General features: G+C 38.2%; 1 long non-coding RNA gene across 1 annotated transcript in view; it reads right to left on the bottom strand.

Annotated features, from left to right (window-relative positions):
* The window catches only part of LOC137849580 (uncharacterized), a 633,107-nt gene that overhangs the window by 473,290 nt on the left and 147,640 nt on the right, over window positions 1–12,177 (bottom strand). The window lies entirely within an intron of this gene.

The raw sequence follows: 12,177 nt of genomic DNA, 5'->3' as shown, positions 1-12,177 counted from the left end.
AGAGTCAAATGTAAATTATATTCACACTTATTCTTCCTTTTATAAATAGATCTTTTATGTCTTTAAAAGAGATAGATGTTTCAGGTATTAAGAAATAAAATCAAAATAATGTAATCAAATTACCTTATATTAGAAAATTCTATTTTTATTTTTTTTTATTAGAAGGTTTATCTGTACCTTTGCCTCCCAAAACATAATCACACAGTCTTTTAGACTGATACATTTAGTATTTGCCACAATTCTAACTCCATTTTTGCTGAGATTTTTTTTTTCTTTCTTTTACTGCAGAAAATTCAATGGAAGAACAACTACAACATAAGTTACACTGAGTTTTTTTCTTTTCTAGATCACCTATTTTTACCTTAATGTTCATTATGCATATTTTATATGAAATATTGATTTAAAAATGTTAAAAGGATTAGCACTGAATGAATAACAACAGAGACATCAGTTTTCTACATTTTCCAGCTCTGTAGTATCCCATGAGGTTATAAAAGATAGCTAAACCTATCGCTCAATGAAATAAAAGGAGGGAGGTCAATATAATATAAATATATATATATTAGCAGATTATATTATATTATATTATATTATATTATATTATATTATATTATATTATATTATATTATATTTATTATATTATATTTTCATACAGCATAGAATAGAGCAGATGAGAACAGAACAGCACAGAACAGTTCAGTTGGAAGGGACCTACAAAGATCATCAAATCAAACTGCCTAACTACTGCAGGGCTAACCAAATATTAAGGGTACTATGCAAATACTTCTTGGAAATTGTCAGGTATGGGGCACCAACCATCCCACTAGCAAGTCTCTTTTAGAGTTTGACCAACCTTGCTAAGAAGACATTTTTCCTAATATCCAGTCTGAATTACCCATGATGCAGTTTTGTGTCCCTTTGTGTCCTATCATTGGTTACTAGAGAGGAGAGATAGGCACCTCCACTTCCCTCCTCAGGAAGTTGTAGAGAGCCATGAAGTCATCTCTCAACGTTCTTTTATAGAGACAAGACAACCCAGGTGTCCTCAGCCTCTCCGTATTGGAAATGTCTTCTAGCCCTTTTACCAGCTTTCGTGGCCTCCTCTGCACAGTTTCAGGTATCTTTACATCCTTTTATATTATGGAGAACAGAATTGTACAAACTATTCAAGATGAGGCCACAACAATGCTAAGTTTTGATTCTTTTTACTATCTGCTTTATTTGTACAGGTAAGCATTATGAATTCTGTACATTTGCTGATATGTATATAGGGGCTGAAAAAATGTTATATTTACTTTCGTACCCATGCTAGACCAGAAATTTAGAGTTTGCATTCACATCCAACAGTGATAAATACTGCTATGGGCTGACCTCAAATAAGTGGTGTAGGAATAGCAGACAAGCAGTGTTTTCTGTTTCAGTACCCTGTTGTTTTAGGTGAATGCCCTGCTTTTAGTTGTTTTAGGGTGGTTATTCAAACATTTTGTCATACTACTCTGTATGAGAGACTCATACTACTCAAACTACTCTCTCATACTTTGCAATATGCAGCATAGGCTATGATCTATCCTTCAGCCCTAGTCCTAGCAACATGGTGGAAATCTGTGGATATAATGGCTAAAAATAAGACCTTTACTGTCCTTTTAAGCAATTACAGAAGTTATCATCTTCATCAAGTAAACAGATAATGAGAAAGGTTTCAAACCTAAAGAAATTAGAAAGCTAGTGAAGTTTTTGTTGTTGTTTGTTCTAGTGCTTAGTGCTCATTTTTAGACTTCTACTTTCAAGTTTTCTAGGTAAGCTTACATAGATGTATCTGGATAGACCATGAAAGTTTTGTTCTTCTCAGAAGAGGGTTGCAGTGTATTCTTTCTAATGAGTTACAGTGTACTCTTTTTCATGACAGAAGAAAATTTAGGTGGCCTCTGGCAAAAACACCCATTGAAAACCTGAAAGTAAGTTCAGCAAAATTAACAAAACATAGTAAGAAGCGTAGCCAAAGCCAAACATGCATAGTCATTAAAGTACAAGGGATGTCAATAAAATATTGTTCTTTTTATCAAAAAAAATGTGCTTTCAAACAGAAAAGAGAGACTATTTTCTTCATAAATAAACCTAGAAGGGAATCAGACATACTTATCAAAGAAACCTTCACTTAATGCACTTCACGTAAATGTTTACATATTCGTAAAAACACACTAAGTATATTAACACTTTAGCAAAGTGAGCATAGCTTGAGAATCAAGAACATTTGGAAGTAGGTGGAAACTCTGTAAGGCAATACAGAATGTTCTTCTAAATTGTGAAAACATTTATGCAATCTAAATCTTTCTAACAGGAAAATACTTTGCCTTTCTGGAATATTTTATGTGCCTTTTTTTTGTTGTTTGTTTTCAACGTTCTTAAGGACAGCAACCACTATGGAGGATAATGAATGTAAATCAGTACAAGTTCAAAAACAAAAATAAATAAATAAATAAAATAAAATAAAATAGAATAAAATATAAAAATAAATCATACCAGACTTCCCGTAACTTAGTGTTGAAGTTTTAAGATAGGTTCCTATGACCTTGCAGACTTCCCCTGCAACCTAATAGACCACTCTGCTCAATGCCTCGATGTGTGAAGGCTGAGGAGCCTTTTTAAGCTGAAGACAGCATTGTTCTCAGCTCGTCTGGAAAAAAAAATTAAAACATAAAAAATAAAAAAGTTATGTTTCTAAGTTCTGGACACTCAGGTATGCAGGTGCAGATTGAAGAGCCCTCTAAGTTGGTTCCTATGTTTTTGAGAGATTTGTGATGCCTCACACACTTCTCTGCATTTTCTGCATGACCCAGACACCTGGAGTGGCAAGTATGAAACACCATTTTAATGCACTGTTGTGCCTGTTAGCTCTATGTAAAGGATGTTGCGAGGCTGTGCAGGGAAAAAATTAGGAAGGCCAAAGCTCATCTGGAGCTCAATCTGGCTACTGCCGTTAAAGATAACAAAAAATGTTTTTATAAATACATCAACACAAAAAGGAGGACTAAGGAGAATCTCCATCCTTTACTGGATGCGGGGGGAAACTTAGTTACAAGAGATGAGGAAAAGACGGAGGTGATTAATGCCTTCTTCGCCTCAGTCTTTAGCGGCAATACCGGTTGTTCTCTGGATACTCAGTACTCTGAGCTGGTGGAAGGGGATGGGGAGTAGAATGTGGCCATCACTATCCGTGAAGAACTGGTTGGTGACCTGCTACGGCACTTGGATGTGCACAAGTCGATGGGGCCGGATGGGATCCACCCAAGGATACTGAGAGAACTGGCAGAGGAGCTGGCCAAGCCCCTATCCATCATTTATCAGCAGTCCTGGCTATCGGGGGAGATCCCAGCTGACTGGCGGCTAGCGAATGTGACGCCCATCTACAAGAATGGCCGGAGGGCAGACCCAGGAAACTATAGGCCTGTCAGTTTGACCTCAATGCCAGGGAAGCTCATGGAGCAGATCCTCTTGAGAGTCATCACGCAACACTTGCAGGGCAAGCAGGCGATCAGGCCCAATCAGCATGGGTTTATGGAAGGCAGGTCCTGCTTGATGAACCTGATCTCCTTCTATGACAAAGTGACGCGCTGGGTGGATGAGGGAAAGGCTGTGGATGTGGTCTACCTTGACTTCAGCAAGGCTTTTGACACTGTCTCCCACAGCATTCTCCTCAAGAAACTGGCTGCTCTTGACTTGGACTGGCGCATGCTTTGTTGGGTTAGAAACTGGCTGGATAGCCGGGCCCAAAGAGTCGTGGTGAATGGAGTCAAGTCCAGTTGGAGGCCAGTCACTAGTGGCGTCCCCCAGGGCTCGGTGCTGGGGCTGGTCCTCTTTAACATCTTCATCAATGATCTGGACGAGGGCATTGAGTGCACCCTCAGTAAGTTTGCAGATGACACCAAGCTAGGTGCATGTGTCGATCTGCTCGAGGGTAGGAAGGCTCTGCAGGAGGATCTGCATAGGCTGGACTGATGGGCTGAGGTCAACTGCATGAAGTTCAACAAGGCCAAGTGCCGGGTCCTGCACCTGGGGCGCAATAACCCCAAGCAGAGCTACAGGCTGGGAGATGAGTGGTTGGAGAGCTGCCAGGCAGAGAAGGACCTGGGAGTGATGGTTGAGTCGGCTGAATATGAGCCAGCAGTGTGCTCAGGTGGCCAAGAAGGCCAAGGGCATCCTGGCTTGCATAAGAAACAGTGTGGCCAGCAGGGCTAGGGAGGTGATTGTCCCCCTGTACTCGGCTCTGGTGAGGCCGCACCTCGAGTACTGTGTTTAGTTTTGGGCCCCTCGCTAGAAGAAGGACATTGAGGTGCTTGAGCGAGTCCAGAGAAGGGTGATGAAGCTGGTGAGGGGCCTGGAGAACAAGTCCTACGAGGCTTGGCTGAGGGAGCTGGGCTTGTTCAGCCTGGAGAAAAGGAGGCTCAGGGGCGACCTTATTGCTCTCTACAGGTACCTTAAAGGAGGATGTAGCGAGGTGGGGGTTGGTCTGTTCTCCCACGTGCCTGGTGACAGGACGAGGGGGAATGGGCTTAAGTTGCGCCAGGGGAGTTTTAGGTTGGATGTTAGGAAGAACTTCTTTACCGAAAGGGTTGTTAGACATTGGAACAGGCTGCCCAGGGAAGTGGTGGAGTCACCATCCCTGGAAGTCTTTAAAAGACGTTTAGATGTAGAGCTTAGGGATATGGTTTATTGGGGACTGTTAGTGTTAAGTCAGAGGTTGGACTCGATGATCTTGAGGTCTCTTCCAACCTAGAAATTCTGTGATTCTGTGATTCTGGATAGACATCTAATTCAGAGTACTAGCTTTTATTGTGTTTGCCAGACAGGTGAAAGAAATACCATCTGTCCACCTTGACTGAACAGGGCTGTTAGAAGAGGAAGAAGGATACCTCTCAGTATTGTGTGTTTAAATTATCTATGGAAAATATGTTTTCAGTGTTAACAAAGGTATGCTTTTCTTCGTACATGATGCTGAGCAAGATGACATTTAATATAGTTTCAGTCCTGAAAAGGCACCTTTATGCTCTCTGTTCTGATGATTATCTAATGGCCTAAACCTTCTGTAGCTATTAGTACTCTGTGGAATGAAGACTATCATCCCCTCCACTAGTTCATTTCTACCCATCCTTTAGAAATAAAATCTACTCTCAAGATATGCTCAAAAACATATATTTGTAAAGGTTGTTTAGTTCTCTCTGTTTATTCCTAAGGTTTTGAAAATCTTGTTTCACTGATAAGTTTGTATGTCAGGAAAATATAGCTTATAACAATAAAATAGAAGTAAATATGTGTTCACATTGTTAAGTTTGTTCCAAGTCAATTAAAATAAATAAATAACAGCCCAACAGTAGCTGTACATTTTTAGTTATGAATCTTGTTAAATATTTTCTAGTTAACAGTTTTCTTAGAGTTGGACTCTCCCACTGAGATGAGATTTTTAACTGAAAAACTTAAGTGTTTAAAACCAGATATAAACCATCAGAACAGGAAAGTCTTCACTGACCTTCAGTATAGCTTTTAACTTTTACCTTCTTGTCATTGATCAAATGAATTGTTGAGTAATTACAAATAAACAAACAAACAAACTCATGAGAAAAAAATATGTTTTTATTATGTAGTGTTGATGGTCCCTTTCACTGAATAATAATAAAAACAAGAAATCTCTGCATATCACTTGTGTGACATTGTAATATATACTTGATCAAAACAGAAATTGAAATTACCGTAAGCAGATATCTGCCCTATCTTTCTATCTTTTTTTCATAACCTATTTGTGGGTAAAACTTCTGATATATATGCGTGGTCATTCAGTCATTGAAACCAAGTAAGGGAAAACACACCATATGAAAGCTTGTCATGTTCAAATGTAACAACATGAGCTAGAATATTAAAGTAGTTTAAAGAGTCCATTGTGGTCCTACACAGCACCTGTGTCACTGTAAAGAATAAGAAGGCAAAGTTGCATTTTGAGCCAAGGATTTTTCCATAACAGATACTACAAAAAGTAGGGGATGGGAGAGTGGGGAGGAAAATAAATAAATAAATAAATAAATAAATAAAATAAAGTGATCAAGTTAGCCTTATTCAACAGTTCTGTTTTTTATCTTTTACACATTGCCTTTCTTGAAAAACAAACAAACAAACAAACAAAGAATAAATAAAACACTTTTTTATAAATTATCCTATTACTTTAATAGTCTCCATTTACATTCTGAATTTTCATTGTGTCAGTTAGCTGACCCCATTTAAATGGTGAAATTTGTGGGCCTCATGGCTAATTTAATGTGATGCCTTTCATGCTGTAATTGAGAGGAGTCTCCAATGAATAAAATAAATGCTTTCAGAGGAATCTCAAGCCCTCAACAGACATCAACTAAAATGTTAAGTGTGCCTCAAAGTCCCTCTGGTACTATATTTTCTAACCATGAAAGAAATGTCATTATTGTAAATTCTCAGCCTTTGTCTGAAAATCTTGTACCAGTTCCCTTGAGTGTCAGTTCAGTTAATTAATTCAAACAATTTCCTCTCTAATCTCTAAAACATTTTCATATTTAAGACAATAAATGAGACACTTAAGGGGCTCATTCGTTGTTGGTCATTAATACGCCATGGAATTAAAAGAATTATTGCTGGCCTTCGGTGACATGAATAATTTTTATATGGTTTGGACCCATACAAGGTTAAAATATGACCTCTCAGTGCTCTGAGCAAATGAATGTAATGAAATCCTTTGAATAGGACTTACCACTCCTTTGCCTTTCTTGATAACTAATTTGATACTTTACCACATGATTTATGCCAATTTTGCTATTATATTATTTAATGATAACTTTAAAATTAGTAATTAATTTAGCAGTGGATTGATTGCATTTCTCTTGAACCAGTGCATAAGGTTAATGCAATAGTAGTCTGATGGGTCTGGTAACTTTGACAGTAATTGGTTATTATGTTACATGTTAAGATAAGAAGTCAGCAGCTGAGAATCCCCAAGAGAGTTGCAGGAGACAGAGCTGTGTGATTGCCAACCTCTTTTCCTCCCTTAAAACACTTGGTTTAAATTCATACTTGAGTTATTTTTGACCTTCAGGGTGATATTCCATAAGGCTTAGTTCTGACCAATGTACAATATCAGATTATAGCAACATAGTAAAATAATTCTCTAGTAGGAAGATCAACAAAGTAACCACAGATTTCATTTTTTTGTGCTCAAATGTAGTATTTTGGTGCAACTGTCAAAATAACATGCTTCTACCAGAGAAAGCTAACAGTTTCTTGGCAGTATCTGATGTTCAGGTTAAACAGCTTACACTAAAATAAAATATTTATTACAAATATTTATGAATATTTTAGGCCATTATTTATTTTAAGCTTTTCCTCTGATTTCAAATATTATTATTTATAATGATCATAAGTAATTGAATAAGTAATATATAATCAATCAGCTACACTGATCACCTTCTATCAAAGACTAAACTTATAAACACAGTATGAAAGAATTATTAGAGCACTTATTAGCTCATTTTATGGATATCTCATATCTATTGATCACTTTATATAAACTATAAGCACACACTTTAAGGTGTTTTTTCTTTCCATTTTTGTGTTTTTGTTTGTTTGTTTTGAGGACACAAGATAATAGATAAGAGTAATAGACTATTCAAACATCCCTCTTCATTTAGTTTTCCTTGGCAGCCAAATCATTAGAAGATTTTACAGTTTATGAACTGATTTACTATGCTCCCTGATCTCTTTAAAGACGTAATACTTTATAGCTATGTATGAAAGAAAAAGTGTGTGCAGAGTGCATATTTGTATTTTGATGATTGTATGAGCATAGCTTTGTCCCATCTGAAATCTTATAATGTCAAAGATAAAACTAAGATTTCCTCTTCAATATTTCCAAAATACTCAGGCATAGATTAGCTGTTCATGTGGTTGAAAGATGGAAAATACTTAAAGCCTAGTTCAGATGCTGTGCGAACAAAAAGAGGCTTCTGAAAAAAAAAAAAAAAAAAAAAAAAAAAAAGTTGACACTAAATACATTGTCAAAAGGGAAAACCAGTGGGAAAAGTCAGGTCAGCAAAAATTAAAGGAAAGGGTGTATGAAAATATTGCATGACACAAATCTCAATGTGCATCTTCTGAAGGTCGTGTTTTCATGAATTAAATTAGGCACTGTCAGTTACTTCTATTTCTGAGGCATATTATCAGTCACATTATGTTAGACACTGTGACACAAAATGACATGACATGATGCATTGGAATACATGGCACTTCAACTGGGAAATTTAGGAATAGTATTTGGGCATTTTCCACCTGTCTGAACCACCAAACACCTAAACAAGATTGCCAGTGTTTGCTTAAAGTTGGTCCCAAGTCTTTGGCTATCAAGAATGCAGGAAATTTGGACTGACTTTGCATTGTGACAACTGTGTGAGGAAAATTGCATATCATGTATTTGAACAGTGCTTTTCTGTTACAGAAGTGATGACTCTAGTAGCATCCAATTGCATCCTAAACTGCAAATATACCTAGGATTGTGTGCTTAAATACCTATGTTCATTTCTCTCCATTTCCCTATAAAATTCTTCTTGTACAAACATTCTGAATACTGCTGAGAGCAAGTAGAAATGGGCAGGGAAATTTTAATTTCTCTGGAACATAAATTGCAGCACAGGTAAAAGACATGGTTCAATTTTCTTGGTAAAGTCCCCAAGCAGATCTGAACTCATTGCTTCCTTCTGTCATGAGAACCTGGCATGAAAAAATGCAATATCAGTGTGAAACACCGGTATGGGAAATAAATAAATAAATAATCATTTATTTATAATTCAAAAATTCAGTTCAGAGAGGGACTGTCTGCCAGTTCAAAGTACATGTTTCTCATGCATATATAGACTTACAAACATAAGTGTAACATAACTGACCAAACCTGAACATGACTGATTACCCAATAATTCACCCACTCATTAGATAAAGGGAAGGCTGTGGTTGTAATCTTTTTGCATTTTAGAAAGGCTTTTGATACTATCCCTCACAGTAGCCTTCTGGACAAATTGTCTGACTGTGAGATGAGCTGGTAATGAGCTGGTGACACTTTGCTGGTGATGATATGGCTGAATGGTGGAGCTCAAAGGGCCATAATGAATGAGACTGCATCTGGTTGGCAGACAGTAACGAGTAGTGTTCCCCAGGACTCATTTCTAGGGCTGGTTCTGTTCAACATCTATATCAGTGATCTGGATGCAGGAGTTGAATGCATCATTCACTGGTGATAACTTATCTGGGAGGTCCTGTTGACTCTCTGGAGGGATGAAAGGCTTTGCAGAGTAATCTAGAGTGGAGTATTGGACAATCATCAATATCATGAAGTTTAACAGGGGAAAATGCTGGGTTCTGCACCTTGGACTGAGTAATACTGGACACAGGTACAGACTGAAAGGTGCGGGGCTGGAGAGCAGTTCAGCGGGAAGAGATCTGGGGATGTGCTGGTCAACAGCAGGCTTAACAAGAGTCAGCAGTGTGCCCTGGCAGACAAGAGGACAAACTGCATTTGGGGATGCATTAAACACAGCATGGCCAGCCGGTCAAAAGAGGAGCTTATACCACTACACTTAGCATTGTTGTGGCCTCACCTTGAATGTCATGTACAGTTCTGGTCACAACAACATAAAAGGATGTTAAGGTATAACTAAAAGTGTCCAGAGGACGGAAACAAAGCTGGGAAAAGGGCTGGAAGACATTTCCAATAAGGAGAGGCTGAGGACACATGGTCTTATCTGGAGGAATGAAAGTTAAGAGCTAACCTCATTACTCTCTACACCTTATAGAGAAGGTGAAATGGAAGGGGAGGTGTTGGTCTTTTCTCACATGTAATCTGTGACTGAACACAAGAACAACACAAAGCTACACCAGGGGAAGTTAAGGCTGGATATGAGGAAAAATTTATCTATTGTGAAGGTGGTCAAACACTGGAACTTCCTAGGACAATGTTCAAGAGGCATTTCAATTATGCCCTTCATAACGTACTTTAACTTTTGGTTAAAGTTAACCCTGAAGTGGTCAGGCAGTTGGATTAGATGATCTTTATAGGTCACTGCCAATGGAACTGTTCCATTCTATAAAGAAAATCAAAATGAAAAAGTGATATTATATATATGTGGTTGATAAGTTATCTCCTTATCTTATCCATTTTTTTAACTACTTTTGTTACCAAGAAAACTGAAATTACAGTGTTGCACTCATATTGTGATACTTCTTTATTGAGGCCTGACATTCAGACATTTACCACCTCTTGACTTCATGTCTGAAAATCCCAATACCTTTGAACAAAATGAAAAGAGATAAAAAGAGCTATCTTAAGGACAAAAAAAGCTTTATTAAACTCCTTTAAAGTATGTTTTTGCCTCTCCTTAGATTGAGATTGTATTCTAAGTGCATAGATCTCTCATCATGGTCCAGAATGTTAATACTTCCATGGAAATAAATGCATTCGCATCCTTAGATCTTATACTCCCTATAGTATTAAATTGTATTTCTTGGCTTATGCCATATGCTTTTTTTGCAAAGCCATAAAGTAGAATTTGCGTCCTCAGATGATAGTTCTTGATTCAGAGGACTTCAGCCAAGATATGGCAAACAAGCAGCTACTGCTCAGCAGAGTCCTTTCAGAAGAATCTGTTTGTCTTGTCCAGATCCTGCTGTCAGCAGCATGCTGAGGTAAGGGGGAATTCACCTGTGTTTTTGAGAGAGATGAACATGCTCAGTAAGGTGCAAAAGGACAATGTCTTTAGAATACCTGGACAAGCTGTAACTAAACAGTGTAAACAAGTTGCCATGAAATAATAAGTCTCCAGATATCAACTGGTGCAGAGTAATTGCACAGCTGAATCTTCTTAGCTTGTGAAAAATAGGACATAATTTGGGGGAGTTTCATCTTCAGGAGAAAATAGGTCCTGTGAAACTGTATCCCAGTTAAAGAGTTGAATTCATTTTCATCAGCTTATGAAGAAACATGGAACCAAGGATAAAACAACTTCTCATTTCTATAAGATATCATTAAGGCACAGAACAACATTCTAGTCAGCTTAGTACCAGGAAAAATAAATAAAGAAATAAATAAATAAAAATCCTAAAGAGAATAGGAAAAAGCAGGAATTGATTTAAACACTGTAGTAATATTAAAGCTACAGATAATAAATGAGCCAAATACGAAAATCTAAAGAAGATAAACCCTGAGCTAAGAAGTGATGGGATAACAGTCTTCACTTGTAGCAGAGGATATACCTGAGAACCAAATGCTATATGCTTAAAATAAATGGAAAAGAAAAACTGACACATTTACTGATACTTTCTTGAGGTCCCTTTTACAATTAAAGTATGACATTTCATATGCTATTTTTGTCCCTTGATAAGGGTATCTTATAAAAAGATTAAAGGGATTTCTAAATCTGGACTAAGAATGGAATTTTTTACAAAAGATGAGGAAAAGGTGGAGGTGCTTAATGCCTTCTTTGCCTCAGTCTTTAGCAGCAATACCGGTTGTTCTCTGGATACTCAGTACTCTGAGCTGACAGAAGGGAATGAGGAGCAGAATGTGGCCATCACTATCCGTGAAGAACTGGTTGGTGACCTGCTATGGCACTTGGATGTGTGCAAGTCGATGGGGCCGGATGGGATCCACCTGACGATACTGAGAGAACCGGCAGAGGAGCTGGCCAAGCCGCTTTCCATCATTTATCAGCAGTCCTGGCTCTCAGGGGAGGTCCCAGTTGACTGGCGGCTAGCAAATGTGACGCCCACTTACAAGAAGAGCTGGAGGGTAGACCCGGGAAACTATAGGCCTGTCAGTTTGACTTCAATGCCAGGGGGCATAGAGCATCATAGAGCAGATTATCTTGAGAGTCATCACACGGCACTTGCAGGGCAAGCAGGCAATCAGGCCCAATCAGCATGGGTTTATGAAAGGCAGGTCCTGCTTGATGAACCTGATCTCCTTCTATGACAAAGTGACATGCTTCGTGGATGAGGGAAAGGCTGTGGATGTGGTCTACCTTGACTTCAGCAAGGCTTTTGACACCGTCTCCCACAGCATTCTCCTCAAGAAACTGGCTGCTCATGGCTTGGACTGGCGTACGCTTCATTGGGTTAGAAACT

The sequence above is a fragment of the Anas acuta genome, chromosome 1, assembly GCF_963932015.1.
Source record: "Anas acuta chromosome 1, bAnaAcu1.1, whole genome shotgun sequence".
Lineage (NCBI taxonomy): Eukaryota > Metazoa > Chordata > Aves > Anseriformes > Anatidae > Anas > Anas acuta.
Note: the sequence above shows the minus strand (reverse complement) of the source record. Positions and strands in the feature narration are given on the sequence as shown.